Below are 21816 nucleotides of genomic sequence, written 5' to 3'. Positions count from 1 at the left end.
ACAAAATCCATCTCTAATACAAACTTCATTGGATTCCTACCGAGTTACACTAAGGATGAATTTGATGCAGGGCTCTTGACAAGTCTGAGTTACCTGGGTTTATGGTTTGAAGGGATGATACACAGTAATTTTGTGTGCAAATTCACAGGTAGTAACTTTAGGAGCTTGACAGTCACTGCAAAAGGGTTACTGTGCTGCAGTCACTCAGCTGAACTGAATATGTTAAAAAAAATGTTATTGCAAGACATGACAGAACGTGATGGTAAATCCCGTCTGACAAAGAGGACGGGTGGTGTTATTAAGGTTCAAGACTGTGTGTGAGGAGTCTTCATTTCCCTCTCTGGCACTGACAAACACCCCAAGGTGCTCTGAAAGGCTGCTCTGTGCATGGGAGGGGAGGTGGGTCACATGCCAGTAGATGGTGCTCAAAAATCAGCAGCTTTGCACATGGAGTCTGCAGTACCTGGGCACTGCTGTGCCCTGCAAATGGCTCCTCTTGTTTCCCTCCTTCCACAGGCTCCATCTGGGAGCTGGAGGATGGGTAATGTTCAGTAGACACCAGTCTTCCATTTCAGCAGCTTGTGTTCAGGTTCTCTCCAGCCCTCCAGCATGGCCCTGGGCGTGTTGCTTATGCTGCATTCATCTCCTGTAGCTGAGCTGCCTGGGCTGCCAGTGCATTGCTAAGCAGGGAAAGGAAAGGGAAAGGAAATTCTGCTGCAGGGCAAGCACTCGGGTGCAGGACTTTCAGCCAGCCCAAGGAAGAACCTGTTCTATTCCACGGACCACAAGGAGTGTCTGGGCTCCAACCTGGCACTCAGCTTTGAGCTGCAGTTCAATAACCTCAGCCCTTTTGGCTGCACATCAGTTCTGTGTCCATAAAATGAGACTGCACGTCCTCAGTGCACAGGGTAGTGGTAAAGAGGAGCTGGTGGGAGGCAGGAGGGGCACCAGTAGTGCATTCTCTGTGCTGGCTCAGGCAAGGGTTCCATGATTCTGTGTGTGAGTTGCCCTGCAAGCAGAACAGCAGTGCCAACACAGTACCTACAGGGAGATTCATTTCTAGCCTTAGGCTGCACTGAGCTCCTGGGGTGGGAGCTGCGACAGAAGAAAAATATGTATTTCATTAGCACTAAAATTTCTCCCTGCTACTGAAATTTTTAAATGATAAAGTAGTACCTTTGTCACAGAAAGCTTTTCTTAATACGAGCTCCTTTCCATAGCGGGATCTTCATTAAATTGGAACTTGGAGCTGTTTAGAACCAAGAATGTGATTTGTGTTTCACAACACCAAGGTTTGCCATTAAGCATGCAGCTTATACAACTAATGGACATAGTCATATAACTTCCATTATATCAGGAACTTCAAGGCAGTAGAGTTGCAAGAGCTTAGGAACTCATGACATCCTTCAGACCATTATCACACAAGGGAGCTACGTGTTCATTACAGCTGAAAACACACCCCATCACACCCTCTTTGGCATTTCTTTCCCGGTGTTCTCCAGCCTCAGCCATGCACACTGTGGTACTGACAGCTCTGAGACACACTAACAGCAGGCTTTTGACTGATTCCCAGCCACAGACACAGAAGGTGTCAGTGAAGATGATCCTTGAAACCTTGTTTGAAAAGCTTTCATTCCCACCTGTGATTGGGTACAAATGAGTAGCAGAGCAAGATCTGTATCTAACGTGTTGCTTACATGATTAATGTAATGGTTAGGGGTTGGTTCCTGTATTTTTCTAGTCATTCCAGCTCATGACGTGTCATATAATGAAATATTTGTATGTTGGAGATAGAGAAAAACTTTCAGAGCAAGAATGTGTTCTTCAGCTTAGAGAGCAGGTGCTTGATCACAAATATTCTCTCAGCCACTGGCAGCTGTATATTTCCAGAATCAGACTTGCTTTTATTTTTTGTAAGTTTAAGATAAATCTGACAAAGAGAATTCTGTGTCAAAAGTAGAGGAAAAGGGCAATTCGTGTTACAGAAAAGCTTCTAGCAGATATTGTAATCCAATTTTAGTTTAAATTTTAAAAAATCTGTCATCAGCAGCACATTATTTCTAATAATAAAATAATCAGAAAATATATTCTAGAATAACACATATATGCTTAGTGTCCCATGTAAACTCTCTTACATCTTCAATGATGGCTTGCAATGAGCACCAATCAGTATGCTCTGAAGATGGGTATTTGCTAAGATTAAATATATTGTTTAAAAACAAAAGACATATTCAGAAGCATGGAGAGCTTAGGTAACTCATAACCAGGGAATATCAAATTAAATCAAGAAAGACTGAAGTAGAAGATGTTCTAAGTAAATGACATTTAATAATCATTCTTATCAATTCAGAAACAGAGGCTGAATATGCTGCATAAATTATTTGCTCCACTTGTTCTAGTTAAAGCATTGGTTTGAGTGAATAGTCTACAACCTGCAAATGCACAGAGCTGTAGCTGAAGTCCATCAGACAGCAATCACACCAAAACATCCCTTCTTTGTGCTGCTGGGCCACCCCTTGTATCCATTTCTCATCTGATTAATGGCCCTTCAAAAGTGGAGAGCCACTGCTTCCAGAAGAAACCACGAGTCCTTTCTCCAGAAGCCAGAGCTCTGTCTGGGAGCTGGGAGCAGGTGAGGGAGTCCCTGATCTCAGCCTGAGATAGAGGAGAAGGAGAGGGTGAAGGAGGATTTCTCTCTTCTAGAGTTGCCTGGATGCCACAGGTCCTGAAAGATGGCACAGTTTGGGAACTGTGTGTGATTTCCATTGCTCTTTCAGACCCACCAGATCTCCAGCATGCTGTTGGGTTCCACTAGGCTTTGTGGTGTTTGGTTTTTAACTCACCCCCCTTGTTATCTGATGTCAACATTTCCTGAGTTAGCATCTTAATTAATTTTGCTGCTCTCAGGAGCTCTGCTCACTAGTTCCAGAGGTTTTCAGCAACTTTACTGCACCTTATGTTTGTGATAAAGTTTCAGGTGGAGGAAAAATGACGATGTAGATGATAGTGTGTAATATATGGTAGGTGTGGTAGGAAAAACTGATTACTGTGATCATATCTAGGGACTGAGACACTTGTGCTTTGTAAAGAGTCAGCAGGCTACAGAACTTATGGGATTCTGCTGCAAGGAACTGCTAGCAGCAATTATGATATCTCTGCTTATTTTTCAATTTCTTTGATGTAGCATTAAGCATTTTTACTACTGCCCACTCTCTGACATGTTCTTGCTTGCCTCGATGTCTCTACAACACACCAGCACATGTTGTCATGTGTGTGCACAACTGTTTGATGACTGGAAGGAGGAAGAGAGGGTGTAGATGCCGAGGAAACGGATTTAGAGATGGAGATCAGCATCTGCACTGAGCTCCCCAGTTCACTGAGCTTTGCCAAGGCCATACTTGGAGGTATTTTTTCAGTGGCAGCACCGATTTCCATAATTGCTGCTCCCTGCGGCTCATCTCCAAACACGCTGCAGCAAATCTCTGTATCTCTGGCAGGCTCTTTGTCAGCTGCTGCTGCTCCCAATCCAGGTCACTGTGCAGCAGCCCTGCTGTTATTCCAGTGGATGGTGCTGTGCCAGGGTGGGATGGTCTGGCTGAGGGGAACCATCCAAACCAAGGGGACCAGGGCTCCTCATGCCACCTCCTCTGGTCATGCCAGCCAGGGGCAGAGCTGCCAGTGGATTCTGTGTTGCTGTGCTCCATTACAACCCTTCTGCTCCCACCACAGCCAGGTTTTTCAGTTGCTGTGGCAGCAAAAGGCTGCACACAGCTGAACAGAAGTGTCAGAGACCCTTCCTGTTGCTTCAGCCCTTTTCCAGAGGCACCAAAGAGTGATGTCTCCACTGGATTCTGGTTGTACCTGAGCCGGGTGTGCTCTGTGTGATCTTCTTGCTCCATCTTTCTGATTGCCAGAACAGAAGGAAGGGAGCTCTGTGAGTTAGTTAATAAACTTTGTTCTGATCTTGGTTGATTGATAGAGCACCCTAGAACTTTTCTTTCAGTTTATAATGACACTTGGACAGGTTATTACATGGACTCTCGTGATTTAGAACTGGAAGGGAAACTATAGAAGATGCTTCTTTTTTACAACTTAAAAAATAAAGCCATTCTTAACATTTGTCTTTATCAAAAACAATTACTTCTATTTTGTAGAAACTTTGTAGAAATTGGAAGCAGAAAAGTGGCACCATTATTAAAAATGAGAAATATGGTTGTTAATGAGAAATGTCAATCAATTAACCTTTCCTTCCAATTATTGTATATTTGTAACCTCCTGCTTGCTGAGGTAGGCACAGGATCTCACTTCTGACTCCTGGTAGGGCTGGCATTAGTTTGATTGCAGCTCCAGAGCTCAATCAGGAGCTGCAATTAGTATCCCCCAGTGTGATTACAGCATCTCTTTGCTTGGCCATCTGACAGATTCCTAATGTTTTCCAAGTTTCTTGTGGATGGGGAAAAAGAAGAGGCCTTATAATTTTCACTTCTCAAAATAACTGCACAACATACCGTGGCTTTGGTTGCAGAACTAGTTTGGGTTTCTACAGAGTTTTATCTTTTGAAATCTAACTTCAGATAACCTCAGAAAAACCTACTACTCATCAAAACTAAAGAAAACTACAAATAGCTTGTAAGACTTCAGATGAATCTGGATTGTCTTGGAAGGTTCATGAACTTGAGGAGTTCAGCGCAGAATATAAGATGTAGTTTTCCCTTGACTCCTGAATCACTGTCTGGGGGAAGTTATTAGCAGGGCAGGTGCCCATCCATGCAAACAGGAAATCAAGTCAACGGGTTGTTGATGTCCCTTCAACCCAAAGCATTCTATGGTTCTGTGTTTGGGGTTTTTTTCTGGCTTCATACTTTTAAGTTGCATCTGGGAGCATGAGATCACAGTAATTGAGGCTGTAAAGCACCTCATGAGATCTGCTGTTTGCCTGCCTACGCTGAGGTAGGATCAGGTTTCTCAAATTATGTTTCTTTAACCTATTTATAAAATTCCTGAGATGCTGCTTTTTTTCCTTCTTGTATCTTGAGTAACACTCCATTTAATGTACCTCAGACTGGGATTTGCCTATTTTGGGGTCAGTGACATGTTGATTCATTGACAGTTCATGGTGTAACAGCTCCTCTGCTACAGTAGTCTTGCCTACCCATTAATTCCCTATTTTGTACTTGGGCAGTTGATTCCTTCTTACTAACTGTAGTGTTTTGCACTTGTCTGTTGACTTTCACCCCATTGATCTTGGCCCATTTCTCTGGCTGTCCAGATCACTTTGGGTTCTGATCTCCTCCTGTGAAGCGGTGCAGACTCCTCCACTCTCTGTATCTGATAAGGGAGCCTGATCTGTCATAAAAAAATTACCCAAGTTGTTCTTGAGGGGTCAAGCTGATCAAGCCTCGTTTCCTGAGGACTTTATTCCACATCCAGCTCATCACAACATCCCCAGGTAAATGCAGGCAAAGAATTACTTAGCACTGGGACAAAACCCAGCGTAACCACTTGTCATACACATGGAATGCCTTCTCCCCAGCTGTGTCCTTGGAATTGAGTTAAGACTCTGGAAGAGAAACATCTGCAAGAGACATGAGGTTTATATTCTTATATGCTCTTCATTGTTTAAATTTCTCAAGTTTGTGGTTCTTTAGGCTCTACTGCGAAACTCTGAAGGTCATTTTAATTGCACTCTTATTTATAAATGGCTTTCTTGGCCACACAGTGCCACTCACTGCAGATTAAACCTGAGACTCTATCTCTGCCTTTGTTTTATGGGAAAGATTGATAAGTGATTTACTCTCAGTAGAATGGTTTAGACATGAGCTCTTAGATAAGTGATCAGGAAAAAGAGGGTTTTTTCCATATGGAATTATTTTCCACAGAGAACAAATGGATTGTGTTTCTAAATACTAACATAAAGGATGCAGGGACCAGATTCTCATCTGGAGTAAGTTAACAGAGTCAATATTGATTTACATCAGCTGCAAATATTTTTCCCATAATATTTTTCCTTGTACTGTAATTTTCTCTAATGCAAACCCTAATTTCTTCTCCCTGAACTCAAATTCTGAACTCCCATAATTCCTGCATCTGTTTATTTACTTTCTGGTTTGTATTCTTTTAGCTGGGTTTATTAACATACTGTCTTTTTCTCCCCTATTCAACAGTATGTGCACTGCATGTTTAAGGTCTCATTTATAGTCCATGTTTGCTTTCCGTGATACTGTTATGTTGAAAATCAATAAAAAGGCAATTTAGGAAAAAAAAAATATGATTTTTTCTGAAGTCTAGTTAAAGAAGCTGCCAATAATTAACAAGGGAGACCAACCCTGCTGCCTGGAAGCCCATGGATTTCTTACTGACTTCAGTAGGATTTAGTGGGGTCCATGGTCTCCAGACCATTAATCCTTTGTCGTAGCTGGGAGCTGGGCCTATGCAAGAAAATTAGGCTTAGCTCTGTGCAAATCAGTTCAGCTCCAGTAAAAAGGAAAATGCTCCTGGCCTTCTCCTCCAGATATGAAATATAAGAATATGATTTTGTAATTTCAGTTCCTAACAGAAAGAGGTTCTAAAGTATCCATTTAAAAGGCCTCAGATTTTTTGGTACTTACTTGGCAAATGTCCACTTCTAGTACATCCTGCAGGCTGGAACAGCTGGAAGGGAGTTACCCAAAGCCACAACAAACTTTGGCATTGGGGTGTGCAAATGTCAGGGTCTCCACTACACATCAATAACACAGGTGACTTGAGAGCTTCAACCAGTAGTTTGGCAAACATGGAAATTCTTTGTGATGGAACTCGATTCAGGTTTGACTTGAAATGAGCACAGCTGTACACAGCTTTTGGGGGCTTGTTTTCCTCCCCCAAAAAGCTGAAAATAATGCACTAAATGAATGTCTGCTTCAATAGACAACTGGTATTGTGTGATGAACAAAACTGTACCTGCAGTTCTGTCTACCCCATGCACTAAGTGCACAGGTAAATGCATTTTAATAATTTATTGTCATTTATCTTCAGTGCAGCTCTATTATGCTTTTCATTCTTGCTGTAAATATGTAAAATGCTGTTAATCAACCTTTGTTAGTGAATATTTGATTAATAGGTAGCAGATGTACTTGCCCCTGTGTGTACTGCGTTAAATGCAATGTACCAACACATAATTCATTATTTTAATAACACACTGGGCTAATAAATCAAAGGAACGCTTGAGAATGCAACAGCCAGAATTACCAAAGGAATAGCTGTGCATTGTTTTAAAAGTAATAAATTTGTGCATTGTTTTAAGTCTGGTGGGGACTTGGAAATCAGCTACCTGTGAGCCCTAATATGACATTCCTGTGGGGATGACTAAGGACTAGCAAAGAACTGCTCATTTCTGCCAACCCCCCTTCTGTTGGAGAGCAAAAATCAATCCCAGACCCAAAGACCTTACAAATCCAAAGAGACAGGATGAATAAAGGGTGAGGAAAAGGAACAGCAGGTCCTGATGAGCTCACAATACGATGTCTGCAAACACCCTTTTCACTCTGTGATGTGTGCAGTTGTGTAATTTCAGTCCTGCCAGTGGGTTCAAGTTAGGGAGGTGATAGCTACCCAGAGAAACCAGAGGAGAGGGAGGATGTTGCAGTAAAAAGCCAAACAGAAAGAGGAGAGAATGGCAAGTCAGAAGTGGTGTAGGGAGCAGCCAGATGACCCCATCAGTGTCCATCAGTGTCCATCAGTGCCTGTCCAAATGGCTGCACACTGTATTGAAATGTACAAGTGATGCTCAGTTTGAGCAACCTGCTATTTGCTTTAATGGGCAATCACCAAAGTTCTGTGTTCAAAATCTTTACTCAGTGTTAAGCACTGACATTCTCATGTGACAGCTGCATTACTGAACAAGCCCCTTCTGGTGACACATGTCATTCAGTTCCTGAAATTCAGTGCAAGTTGAATTGCTCCATGGGGGAGGCCAATATTGTGATTCAGGGTTAGTAACAATTATAGAGCCAAAGCAGACAAAGATGAGGTAATTTGCACAAATTCTAAGACTAAGCCAAGAACAGAGCTTAAATTCCTTGAGTCCCACAGGAGCATTCTCTCCTTCCTCAACCCTGCCCATTTCTAATGGAAATTATTTCTTATTTATGATAATATCGTAATTGTGGATATGTTTAATGGCAAGTGCTGTACTGTATATGTAGTATAATGCACATATCCACCAATACAGTTATGCATGTGATTTACTATTCTCTGATATATTTCACACACTGCTTATTTTTGTTGACCTTGGCAATGTGTTTGATTCAAGAAGGGATTATCAGTTTTGATAGGCCCTGTATTTAATTCTGTAGCTTGGCTGAAAGCTACACGGCCTTGCATTGATTTCCATGTGCAATTAATATGTTTTGCCAGCAACAAATGCGTGCAGAGATAATATACTCTACTCATTTTAATCTCTCCTGTGTACATTTTAAATCAAAATAGCACCTGGTGGCCAAGCCCTCCTGAGAAGTGGTGGATTTAACATGGAAAAGTAGCATTAAGAATTGCTTGCATAATATTATAATACTTTTCAGTAGCGAAATAATAAATAATTCCCTAGAAATCCGAGTAACTCAAAAGCTCAGACACCTTCAAATCAGCACTGTGGTTAAATGGCTTTGTTGTGCTGGGTCTTGCTCATGCTCACAATACAACTGAATGTCAAATTAGATGAATAACACAGGAAATGATCCCCTGAAATGTGTAGTGTCTTCACTCTGATACTCCTTCAAGACATGACCCCAGTACAGCTAACAGATAACAGCAGGGTATGTGGTCATATTGATATCTGAATGGAGCTGGCTCTGAAATGGGATTTGAGCTCCCTGAGGACGTGTCACTTCTTACTCTGAGTTTGTTCAAAATAGGAAAAAAACCACCACTGAAATTCCTTTGAAGTCTCAGAGATCTTATAATTAACTTTGTGAAATATTTAATCTCAGTGTTTCTGACTTATTACAGTTGTAGCTTCTTGACAGGTGTCATTCAACATGCAATCTAAAAATCATAGCTACCTAAAACATTTAGTTCATGCTTCAAGACAAACAGATGTTTCAACCTTATTCAACTGATTTTTATCTAAAGTATTCAAGGGATCACTATGTGTTTGTGAAGAGCTTCAGTTCTGTCAAATCTCTGTTTTCAGACATAAGACTCTTCCATTTAGAAGCAGAGTGGTCTCTTGGCTGCAATCTGTGAAGCTGGAAACTTTTTCATCTGCCCAATATAGAAATGGACCATGACTGATAAGAGTGTTTGCAGTACTATTCCTGTCAGCCTTCACAGAATTGAGACTATTAGAATGTAGATGAAAATCCTCTCCCTTTGTTTTTTTTCAAAAACATCCAAATAAAAAAGTTGCTTTGTAGGATTGCCTTTGATATTTTATAGAACTCCCTTTAGAGCTGCAGTTCACATGAACCTTTAATTCCTGATAGATAGGAAAAATAAAACCAGTGTTGAAAGCTAGACCACAAATAAATAATAATAATAATGTTAAAAAACACCTCCTCTGCCTCTTTTTAATCTGTTTATATTCTTACAGAGCTGTTGTTAGTACTATTGCATGTGACTGCCTCTGAAACAGTAATGGATGATGTCTTCATTGTGCAGCAGTGCAACTGGAAATGTTATTCCCAGTTTGCTGACAGATACTCAGAAAAAAAGGTAGAAAAATGGTGAGGCTTATCTCACATAACTTTAGACATATGAAAAATAGATTTCTGGTCTAAATAAACTAGACTGCCTCTACATTCAGTAAAGAGAAAGGGACTTTCAGGGGGTGATTTATTCTACTTATTTCAAGAGGTATCATTTGTCTTGTGGAGGTAGCCTAGACAACCACCCAGCAATCAGAGACTGATGGGAATCAAAGGAATCTGCACAATTAAAACGAGGTCTCCAGATGTAATCCAGTGATAAAACTATAAATCCCATAATGAAGTGGCTAAAGGTTGTTACTTGGTTAAATTTTCTTTTCCCCTGGTTTGATATCTGATCAGCCCTGGAGAACAGGAGTGTTGAATCAGCTCTGGGTTAACTGTTGTACTCCGTGATCTTAAAGGTCCTTTCCAACCTAAACAATTCCATGATTCTCTCATTATGCTCTTGCATTCCAGCACACACCTATAGCAACTAATCACAGTCACCCCTTTTCTGAGAGTCTCCTATCCTGTAACCCTCGGAGCAGAGTAACTAAATTAGGAGGGGTATTTACCAGCTCAGGGTGTACATGTTCCATCTGCTCTTCCAAGCCCTCTGTTTCCACTCTGAAAGAAAAACTGCACCTCTGCCAAGCTTTCTCATTCATTTTGCATTCAGAGATGTTTTATTGGCTGCATTTTCCCGTGCTCTTTGAATCTTTCTTCATTAGCAGCCTCTGGCATCTGACAGGTAATTTGCCTGCCTACAGCTTCCCCTATTAACAGTGCCTTTAGACTGAGCACATGGAAGGAAATGGCTGCTGTGCCATTTAATGCAGTATCTGTCCCTCACCTGTTTTCAGTCTGTCCTGTCCTTCCCAACTCTTTCCTGTGCCAGTACTGGGAGGAGAGGGAGCTGCTTACACTGGTGTGGATGTTTCTGTTGCACAGATGTTTGTCCTAAACCAGTGTGTACTGCTTGTTATTCAAAAACGTTACTTCTGCAGATGTTCCTGCCCTCCCATCTTTGCCTCTGTCCCTCTCTCATGCAGGAACAGATTGCAGTGAATTTTTCCTTTTTTTCTCCTCCAGAGAACTAAATCCCAAACCAGCCCTCTAGATTTCCTTTACTTATTCCTGAGCAGCAGTTCATTCAGGCATATGGCTCTCTCTCCTTCCTCACTGCTTGGACAGATGTTTTCTCTTGACTAAATACATTCTTAATCCATGAGAGAAATGAGAAAACTTGCATGATTTGTTAAGAAAAAAGAAAAAGCCCATTTTTTTTCTGATGCAAACTGCTTCACAGTCCCATGTTCCTTTAATGCCATGATTTTCATATCAAAACCAGTCAATATAACAAGACCAGAAGGTTTGTTCTGAACCCCAGTGTGGAAGGTGCTCTACAGGAACTCAAGAAGAAAGATTTCCCTCTGCCTGAAATAGCTTCTACACATGAAAGGACAGCAGGCACTGTAAGAACCAGATGAGAGGATCCAAGGTGGAAATGGGACTCCTGTGCTCCACATATTAAGCCATGGTCAAAGCACCCTTGCTGCCTAATTATAATGATTGGTTTACAGGTGAATGTTTGAGAGTGAAGAAGTTATTAGTAATAAATGTCTGATTAGCAGGCAGGAAATGCTGAAGGTATATTTAAACAATCAGGCTAAAACCTTTGAAATTATTTCTGGGCCATTTTAAGGTCAGCATTAGCAGTAGTTTTTCAAGAATTCATTTTCTGGTATATTCATCTGTTATTGAGGAAAGAGGAATATTAATATATTCCCTGCTTGCGTGGAAACATACTTTCTTACAATGATATGATTTTTATTTGCTCTTAATTTCTTCATGTAATGGGCTGTTTCTCACGCTGGTGTTATGATAAGAAGGTACTTATGCATGCAAGAAAATAGGGAAAAGTTTCCCAAAGCAGCAGCAGCTGAGAGCTGAGTGTCCATGCACGTGTGCAGGGCTTTTAATTCCTGTTGTCTGTCTCTGTTACAGACGTATAAATGAATGAAAGGGTCTGTCTGTAAACCCTTCACTCTTCCCTGCTTGCTATACCTATCCTTAAATTAATGATTACAACCAAGATTTTAATATGATACCCTCGTTCTTTCTCACCGTAAGCATCCCACACACATTCACACCTCCCACTGTGACAGCTGAAGGAGCAAGAATGAGCACAGCCCCAGTGTAAGCAGCATCAAAGAGATTTATTCAAGGGTTATACAGTTTTTGACGCAAGAAACTCTTCTTGTGACAATGGGCTGTTGGCTAACGTTCAAGGTGATCTTCCCTGAGCCTCATTAAGCTGTCTTCTGTAGTTAGGTTGAAAATGGGAGGCTGGTGGCTTCCTTAGCTATCTGAGAGAAGAAAGGATGAGATTCATCTCTGCTTGCAGTTCTTTTATGGCTGAGTAAAGTGCCCTGACTGATATTCAGAGTGACTGAATACAGAGTGAAGAATGCTGGCTCCAGTGAAGCCGACACAAGAGATATAAACTCTGCTGAATTAGCTCTTCAAATATTTTGAAACCCTGCTGTATTAATAGGCTTATTTTTCAACGTGACCCTGAAGAGCCCCAAAAGGGTATGGATGTGTTTGAGGCACACAGTAAAAGGGATGGAAAGTTACACTTTTTCTGGGTACTAGAATCAGCAGGGCTGCTGCTGTGACCTTCAGATCTGGCTGGGAATAAGAGCTTTAAACTAGAATGAGATCTTATTTAACGTGTGGGCAGGAGGAAAAGCTTGTATAGGGAGAACCTTGGTGGTCTGTGGGGTTCACAGCACTTGGGCTATCTGAAGGATGAGCCTTCAGAATTGTGATTTCTTTTCTGTCTTTGCTTCTGAAAAGCATCTAGAAGAGACAGAATTGTGAAGGGTAACGTTAACCACATTGCCAAATCCCAGGCATTGCCAGATTCTCTTCACCTCTTTAAACAACTGAGACAATGGAGCTGGAGGAAATGCATGTCCCAAGATTTTAAAAGCCTCCTTCTTTTCAGGCATTACATGCAGTGCCTGTTTCAGATAGACAGTTCCAAGAATAAGGGATAAGAATGAATACACAGGGAGAGTAGAGAGGCAGCGTGCTGGCCCTGGGCCTAAAGCAGAGAAAGAGCACACAGAATAAACCCCAAAGACAGACAGAAATTGGTATTCTTTGTATTTGGTGTTGCCTTTCTGCTTGAGGGAGATATGAGTTTTTTGACATTCCTAATATCATTCTCAAACATGACAGTGCATCTCCCCAGTGCCCTTCCTGGAGCCACTGTCAGGGTGTTGGATTGGAGCTTTAGGCCAAGAGGGGTTCTTTGGGCTTTTATTTTGAATATCTGAAGTCAGATGTGCTGTTTAAGCTGCCTGTGTTTTCTGGAATTCACATTCTCTGTTTTCACTGTTAATGGCATGTGTTTAAAGCAGCAGGAACTGCAAATATCAATTATGGTGCAGGTACCTGACTCAGGTAACCCCTCTGAAGTCAGCTGAATGTGCTGCACTTGCGTAGTGGGGCACATGATGGATTCAGAGACGCAGAAATTCTTCTCAGAAGAATTATTCTCATCCTCCAAATATTATTTATTTGGGTCGGAATTGGTCTATTCAGCTACAGTGATATTCTTCAAACCCCAGCATTGTGATACAATATTGCACATTTATTAAGCCATAATACTGGCAGATTGTTTTAAGCCCCACGCTGTGAATCTCTCGCAGATGAAACGCTGCAGCAGAAATATCTGTATGATAAGGAGATTTGAGGATGCTTTCCTTCAGAGCTTTATCACTGCAACGGTCTGGAGGGTCTGGGTGATTGAAAACCAGCAAGTAAATAAAGCCCCATCTATTACATCCCCAAGTGCTGGGTATTGAGTGGTGGGGAGGAATGTTTAAACCATCATGTGAGGCTAAACGGTGCTGCACGGACTGAGTGACTGAAACAGCATCCTAATCAAACCTGACAGCTCTATTGCCTTATAATTATAAGCTGCCAGAGGCGCTTTTTAGACTATCAGTACTTTTGGGATAGTTTGCATCTAAATTAAAATTGAACTTCAAAGCGGTTTGATGGAGATGTGTTTCCAAGGAGTTTCAAAAATGTGAAAGACACCAAACTGATTAGCATGATGCACTGTACCAGCTGGTTGTTACTGTAAAAAAATAAACTAAAAAGTAGCAGCCATGCTAATAATCAGAAAGTGTATCTTGAATCCTATTAATTTTCTTTTCTTTTGAATTATTTATGGGGGGGTTTGTTCCAGTCGTGCACTTCCTTTCAAATGTTTATTTAGTTTCTCTCTAAAGAAAAAAAAAATGGGGAGAAAGAGAGAGAAATCTGGAAAATCTCCAAGGGTTAGCTCACCAGCAATCTGTTTAGATGTCCTCTTCTCAACTGAGCCCTGCTCTGCTAAATATTTATGGCAGTGTTTAACAAATAAATCTCGCCCACCTCCCCATTTACAGTAAAGCAGAAGATAGAACTGCTTTAAGGGGGGATTAACTTGGTTTTTTTACCGTGAGGGGAAAAGAAATTCCATGAATATATGTTAATATCTGGGAAAAGAAGCTAAAGCACAGAACTGCAAGTGCAGACATCTGCCTGTCCACATTACAGATGTTCTGCCCGAAGCTTTGTTTCTGATCCCATCTCTAGACAACAGTAACAGAAAGAGTTCACAGCTCCAGAGTGTTTCCTTTTTCTTGTCTTATTGTATGAACACTAATTGGAAGCAACAGACAGATTCTCAGGACTAGATCCTGTCTTCTGCTCCATGCACACATCACTTGGCACCAGCCAGCTGGGCCCTCAGCCAGGCTCAGGAGGTGCTGCAGGGCAGGCTCTGTGCTGGAGGGAGGGAATGGAGCCCTGGCCTTCTGGAGCATTTAGATACCTAAATCCAGCTCAGGTGACTCCACTGATTCCAAATGGAGGTTAAATTTTCTAAATCTCCATGTGTTTCTATGCCAGTTGCTCATCAGCTCCCGTGCTTTGATATGAAGCATTCTGTAACAAAGATCTCTTTTGGCTTAATTGTTTTTGTTATGCTTCACCACCTTTGCTGGATTCACCCAGCTCCAAATCCTTTAAGGGATGCCTGGTGAGACACAATACAGTATGTCTCTGTCCAGCAATGTCTGAGTCTGAATTCTTCATAAGAGAATGAAATCACTGAGATACATAGATTATATTTTTACAATACATTTATTCCTGGCTGAAAACGGTGACTAGATGGAGCACTTATAGGGGGATTTATAGGACTTTAAAATTTTATTGAGTTTGATGGCTGCAGGAGAAAGAAATACCAGTTGCATAATTCAGGAATGTACAGCTTGGCTTCTGTATTTCCAATACTGTAGATTGGTATCTGTGAGCCCTGTCAAGATTTTTCTCAGGATACTGAATCTATGTGAATGCCTCCACACTTATCTGCCTGGCTATATTCTGCCAATCTGTACAAGTGTGGTGCATGCAGAATCCATGTAAACAGCTTGTGCTGAGGAATTTGAAGTTTACTTACCATTAGAGCAATTTTTAATAGACAACTTTTTTAGCAAAAATGTCTAACCTTTTCTGTCCTGATGGATTGATTCCCACCCTGACACCTAGTGTGTTCGGAGTACCTCTTCAAAAAAAGACAATGTTTCTTTTGGAGTTTCATTACTATTACTTTCTTCTGTGGCTGACTTTGGATGTTGCTGTTTATTCATGATAATTTATTCATTACTTCATTTGCAGATACTGCATGTAGTTAATAGCATATAGGAACTCCTTCCAAAAATTTGAACCTGTTAAATGAAAGTACCCTTCAGAACTGCACCATCCTTATTTTCTAAGCCAGAGCCTTTATTCTCACAGAATTGGTTTGCAAAGTTTCTCAGGGAAAGAGAGATGGCCAGAAACCAATGCATCTTTCATGAAACGTTTTCTGAGAAGTTATTTACTGTTTTACGAGAAAAATGTTGAAAATTCATCAGGTGTCTTTCAGAAATGATGTATTTCATTTTCATCAAAGCCAAATGGACATGCAGAAGTCCACGAGCAGCACAGGCCTAACTTGTCCACCCATCACTGTAGGTGCATGTGTGGCCAGGTATTACAGGTACTGTGACCAAAATCTGGGCTCCTTCAGCTGCAGACCTTTGAATATTCACCTTTATTCAGGGGGAAGAGTGAGGAGCTCAGTAGCACAAGCTCAGATTTCAGTGGCAGCTTCGTCAGCTCTAATTCCAAGTTAGGATGCTGAGCACTTAAGCTTGGAAAGATTAAAGATACATGCTTTTAGCCTCTCTAATGCTCACTGGATCCCTAAATAAGGGGTCCTAGACAGGCTTTGCTTGCAGTACACACGGACACACATGTGTCCTGCTGGACTGCAGGTGTCGGGAGTACCTGGTAGTGTTGTTGCTCAGAGGTCATTCATAAACCAGTACTTTTCTCCTTAGATCTCGCTTCAGAGCCCATTTGAGAGCTGCTTCCTGGCAGACAGCTCACAGACAGACAGAAGTTGTTTCTTGCCCAGTTGTCTTGTTTTTTTTTCTCTCAACTGACACAGATTCTGTGACCCAGTAGCACAGCAGGATCTTATTTTTCCTAATTCCCACAGTGTATTTTACTGTGTAGAATTACCACCACAAATCACTGCTGTGGAAGCTCTTTTCACCAGGAAATGACAAATTATTAAAGAAAAACACTTGAAGAAGACATTTAAACAGAAAGCTGGTATTCCCATTTACCCCTTGACAATGTTTCAGCTGCTCCCAGAGACAGGATGAGGCAATTTTTATGGAGCCTCTCTGCTTTACTGCCATCACTCTCCCTCCTCCACCTGCTTTCCTCTCTCTCACTTACCACATGGAAATTCAGAACATTTCCCCAAAAATAGAGTTCAGATCTGAAGGCTGGGTATGTATGTGCTGGTAGCTTGTAATTCTTGACATACTTTTGGTGGCTTCAAAGATTAGCTGCCAACTGCTGGCCTGGAAGCAGCCAGACCAGCTCAGAGCTGCAGGATCTGAGAAGCACCATCCTGTGGAATCTCCTGCCTGGTGAAGGCCATTCAAGTCCAAGGCACTGCAGAGCTCTGAAATGGTGATTTAACATGAGTCTGTCCAGCTGGGACTATATCTTGTTCCTTCTTCCCACTCTGGTAATTCACTTTGTAGAGATTTACCTGCACTTCTCCCTACTCAGGACTCAGCTTTGGAAATAAGCCCTGGTTGAGTGAAAGACAGAAGGGAGCTTGTGTGGAAATTCCCATGTGCCAGGGTTGTTTTTACTGTGGCACATCCCCTTTTCCTATCTGCTTTCCTTTCTGGTTAGGCAGTTCAAGGGAAAACCAATATAAAAAGCTGTGGTTAGAAAGATGTGTCCCTGTCCTTTTGCCCAGCAAACTCCTGGGTGCAGTGGTGATACGTGGAATGTGCACAGATCCTGTTCCTTTTAGAACCTCTGTTTCACTGATTAAAGCAGTCCTCAGGTAAATGTTTTAGCTAATAGCAGTTTTTAGGAAAATAACTAGTTGGGACCCGTTCCTTCAGCTGATTAACACTCTTCATACTCAAATCCTATGGTTTTGATTTCTGTAGCAATTTATTCATTTATAAAGCAGTTTTTTCAAGCAGAGGTCTGTATGTACACATAAAATGATATAAACATGATTACTCTTACAAGGAAGGACAGGAAAATCTTTGCTACCTCTCAGAATACAAAGAAAACTGGAGGATGAATCAAACTCATTAATTAACCGCTTATAACAGGATTATTTGCCTTTTGGGGGAATGTTTCTTCTAATTGAACCTGGATAAGTGACTTTTAGGCAGTTAACATGTATAAAATATATCACAGTGGTGTAACTCTCCATTCCTGTTGGCATCATCTGAGATTGAGTCCTCGGGAACATACGGAGTGCACGGAGTGAGAATGGATTCCGTGACGCTCTTCGTGTCTGCTGGCTGGGAAGTAATTGCAGCAGAAAAAGAAGAAATCACCAACTTGTACTGGCATGTTCTTCTGCCTGCTTAGATTTATAAATGTAAGTATCCATGGCCAGCAAAGTCTTGGCAATAAGTGAATGCTGACTTCAGGCAGCTATCCCTGAATGAGATGTGGTGGTGACAACATACCCTTGTGTAATTTGGCTACAAAGAGTTGCTATGAATCTATTCCAAAACAATGAAATAGCTGTTGTCCCCAGAAGTTTTCTAGCCTGCTATGGCACATAATTAAACAATTTGAGATGTTTTGGTGCTTATTGTAGCAAACTTGGTCTTAAGTGCTCTCAGCTGAGTTCCTGGTTTGCCACAGACTTTCAGTCTGACTGAGAATAAACTGTTTAATCTCACTGTGCCAGACAGGAGTGTTGTGAGGATGCATTGGTAGGTCTGCAGGAGGCACATATGGATATCATGGCCATAGGTATTGTATAAAATAGCACAACAGTTACAGCTTGGAACTGGCAGATATTTCACCAGGTGGAGTCTCCCAATCAGAGGAGAACATTTACCCACACCACGGGAAGAACTGCAGCTTGTGTGTGAAAGCTGTGGCAAGGTGTGCTTACAAAGTCATTACAGAAAATGAAGGAAACAGTTTTCTTGTGTGATGGCAGGTTCATACCAAAGTCATAAACCAGAAAACGTGCATCTGCATTTTGGGTGGGTTGATGTTGGCCAGCTGCCAGCTGCTCACCCAGCCATTCTCACTCCACTTCCTCAACAGGACAAAGGAGAAAGAGGAAAAAATCATGTGACTCAATATACAGACAGGGAAATGACTTAAAAATCATGTGGAATGGTGGGCTGTGGCCAGTCTCTGAGAGCTTCATTCTCCTCACAGCCTTCCCTGCTCCCCACAGCCTCTCCCTCATGGTGCAGGAGACTCCTCCTCCTCCCCCAGCTCAGACCTCGGTGCTCACAGGGTCATTTCTCACACCTTTTTCCTCACTCCAAGCAGGTTTTGCCCTTTCTGAAATGTCCTTCCCTGGACCACCCCCAGCCTGGTTGAGGTCTCAGCTGTGTCTCTGGTGGAGCCACTGGGACCAGCCTGGACCAGCCCTGGGATTCCTTCACAGAGCCTCCACAACCCCCAGCAGCAGGGTGTGGACACCCAGGGCAGGAGTGGATTGAGCAGGAGCTGGCACTGACCCTGCTCCCCAAGCCTCTGTTGGGGAGGTTCTGAGCAGTAAATCAGTACTCCATCATTTTGCTCACTAAACAGCCGTTCCATGTTCCTGTGGGAGCACTATATGGATTTTTTTTTTCTCTATAGAAACTATAGGGAATAAGGGAGCTCTGCTGATCAGGACTGTGAGTCGCTGAATGATTGATTTAAGAGTGCTTTGTCCTCAGGGGTTCTCTGATCTTAATTCTAAATGCTAATGGGTAGTAATGTGCTGTCTTAAGGAGTGAGGTACTGCCAACTTCACATCTCAGAAGAAATTCCAGGATCTTTGGAAAAACAGTGGTGCAGCCTCAGCCCAGGGAAAACTGAGCTTGTTAAAGGTCTAAGATTTATTAAGAAAATACAGGTGATTGATAAAAGCATTTGTTTATCGTTGGTGACAAAATCAGAGCTGAGCCCCAAGTCTGCTGTGGTTCTCTAAACCTCATCCAAATCCAGTGACATGCTCTGTGTGGGGAGTCTGCACTTGAAGCTTTTGATAATCTGGCTGTACAGAGCAACTCATCTCAAATTGGGGTAAGAACCAAAGCCTGCAAGTCAGTTTTCTTGGAACAGTGGAACATTCCCATTTGGGAATGTGACTGTCCCAGCATCCTCAGCAGTGTGCTGGAGAGCAAGTTCACAGTGATGATAAAGACAAGGAGATCAGAGGGGCCCATGCATGTATTCAGGGCAATGGATGGATACCCAGGGGACCATCAGGCATTTTGGGTTCAGTTCACCTCATAATTTACCATTAGAAACTTCTCCAGCTGAACACCCGTTGGATCTGAAATGCAGAAGAAAGAAATGAGCAATAGGAAGAGGGAGCAGAGCCTTTCCTTTGAGTATGGAAATTATTCTTCAAATGTCTTTGTTGACAGCTGGCGTGGCACAAAATAAACACAGGTCTATTTGCAAGTAAGCAGGAATTAGCATAAACAGCAGCTGCTGTATTACCAGAAAGCACGTAACAATAAAGAATTTTTTTCTGCCTTCAGAAACAAAGGTTGGTAAAAAGCCTGCATGAAATAATGAGTTAGTTAACCACCTGTTAAAGTTCTGAACACCAACAAAATGGAAGAGCTATTTGTTGATGACATAAGTATTTTTCTCAATCAAGCTTTCTAATTGAAACTGAACCTATCCTTATGATACATAAAATCCAGTGCAGTATCAAAATTATCCTCTTGCTCAGCCCTCCTCTCTCCCAAATCAGGGGATTTCCTACACTTGCCTTTTCAGTTGCCTTCTTGCGGCATCTAGATAATAGTTTCAAATTTTTCTGAGGTGATCTGGATGTAATGTCTTACTTCTTCTCCAGCTGTACGGAATAGAAAGTCGAGTCAGGCCATATAGTTGTATTTATGACCAGATCACATTCAGCAGGATAAGTTTATGGTCTTTTGTATCTATTTCTTTCCCTGGTAAAAGCTGGTTAGTAGCATACTCAACAGCATTGTCATATATTAATAAAAACTAATGATCCAACTCAGTGCAATGCAGAAACAAGAGAAGAAGCAATTTTAAGTGCATAATTTTAGATTGATGGTGCTTGAATTTATAGCTTAATCTGTCTCCCATGGGGGATGGCTTACCTGTCCAATTAACTTGCCACTGTAAGTCGTGCACTCAGCCATCTGCAGGTTCTGTAGATCCACTTATCTACATTTGCTTTGTGCTTCAGCACTGTGATCCACATCTGGTGTGCATTTGTTTGGAACTGCAGCTACTTGTCTCTGGATTTTTCTGCAAATAGGACGTTTTTTTAAAACAAAAGCACACTAAATAAAATAGAGTTTATATAGAGAGTTACATCTACAAAAAGTCAGTTTAACAAAAGACCCAATACACAGTGGCTTGAAATCAGTGAGTTTTGGTTCAGAGTGGTCCTGTCAGACCTTGATACTGCTTCTTACCAGATGATTCACTTTGTTTCATAAGTCAGTAAAATTAGTTGAGTAAAATATTACTTACACTCCATCAGAATCTGACTAAATAGACATCCAGTGCTTGGGGGGAGCGTGAAGGGCTGTGTTTATGGCCATGTAAAAAGTCAGTGTCAATACCAGGATGAGAGTTTAGGAATTTCTTCTTTAAGGTCCCACGTTCTTTTCGTTCTTTCCTTTCTCGCTATTTGTAAGTTTAAAAATGTGTTTTATTTTGGGTGGGTTTTCTTATATCAATAGGCACTTGTTTTTACTGGTAAAAGATTTTTGACAATATTTTGTGTGGGAAGAGTTGTGTGGCCTATGTGGAATGTTTGTGAAGCAACACGTTTTTCATTTGATCACAGTTTTGTAGTATCTCTTCTGTTTCCACTGTCAGCTTCTGTTTTCAAGGTAGCCATATTCCAAAAGTGTGGTATCATTTTCTTGAGTGAAATACTTTGGAAGCTTTTGAAATAAAAAAAAATATGAAAATTTCCCACAGTAGGGTTCTTTAATGAGCAGAGAGCATCAGATCTCTTAATTTGCTTATACATTGGGCCAAATTTTCTTCAATACTAGTTATTAAAAATACATTTCTGTTTGGCTCTTGTTTTGTTGGTTTTTTTTTTTTTAAGAAGAACTTAAAAATCCTCAGTTATTTACATTATAGGTGGAGACATCATCATCTCAGCCACAGAGATCATAGTAATTTTATTGATACCATTCACAGAGGTGGGGGTTTTTTTCCCACAGTTTTATTTTTTAATTTTTTTTTGTCTCTGAAAACATTTCATCCACTGTATATGTCTGCTAGTTATCTTTGTGTCTGAAAAAGTGTCTGGGCATATAATTCTGTATATATGCAGAAAGAGGCATAGAATCCTCATTCTATGTCTGCCTAATAAACTGAAAGGTGTGAAGTCCCAAAGCAGACCTCACTGTGACCAAACACTATTTTGTTTTAGGTGAGAACATTTTCATCTCTCTCCCCTTACACTGATTTGGACTCTGATAGCACAGCACCTCAGCCCATGAAGAGCTGTGTATAATCTCCA

The 21816-nt window shown here is 41.4% G+C and overlaps 3 long non-coding RNA genes across 4 annotated transcripts in view; all 3 read left to right on the top strand.

Annotated features, from left to right (window-relative positions):
• LOC135424205 (uncharacterized) overlaps window positions 1-21816 on the top strand; it is a 326168-nt gene that overhangs the window by 163745 nt on the left and 140607 nt on the right. The gene's annotated exons all lie outside the window — the stretch shown is intronic.
• The window catches only part of LOC135424362 (uncharacterized), a 108136-nt gene that overhangs the window by 69842 nt on the left and 16478 nt on the right, over window positions 1-21816 (top strand). Inside the window, exon 2 of the long non-coding RNA XR_010435173.1 lies at window positions 17517-17703. This is a non-coding gene — a long non-coding RNA (uncharacterized LOC135424362). The remainder of the gene's footprint in view (window positions 1-17516; window positions 17704-21816) is intronic.
• LOC135424347 (uncharacterized) lies at window positions 7530-9394 on the top strand. Its single transcript, XR_010435166.1, has 2 exons — window positions 7530-7654; window positions 9170-9394. It is a non-coding gene; the product is annotated as an uncharacterized LOC135424347 (long non-coding RNA).

This window comes from Pseudopipra pipra, chromosome 18 (genome assembly GCF_036250125.1).
Source record: "Pseudopipra pipra isolate bDixPip1 chromosome 18, bDixPip1.hap1, whole genome shotgun sequence".
Classification (NCBI taxonomy): domain Eukaryota; kingdom Metazoa; phylum Chordata; class Aves; order Passeriformes; family Pipridae; genus Pseudopipra; species Pseudopipra pipra.
This window is presented reverse-complemented; position numbering and strand designations above follow the sequence as displayed.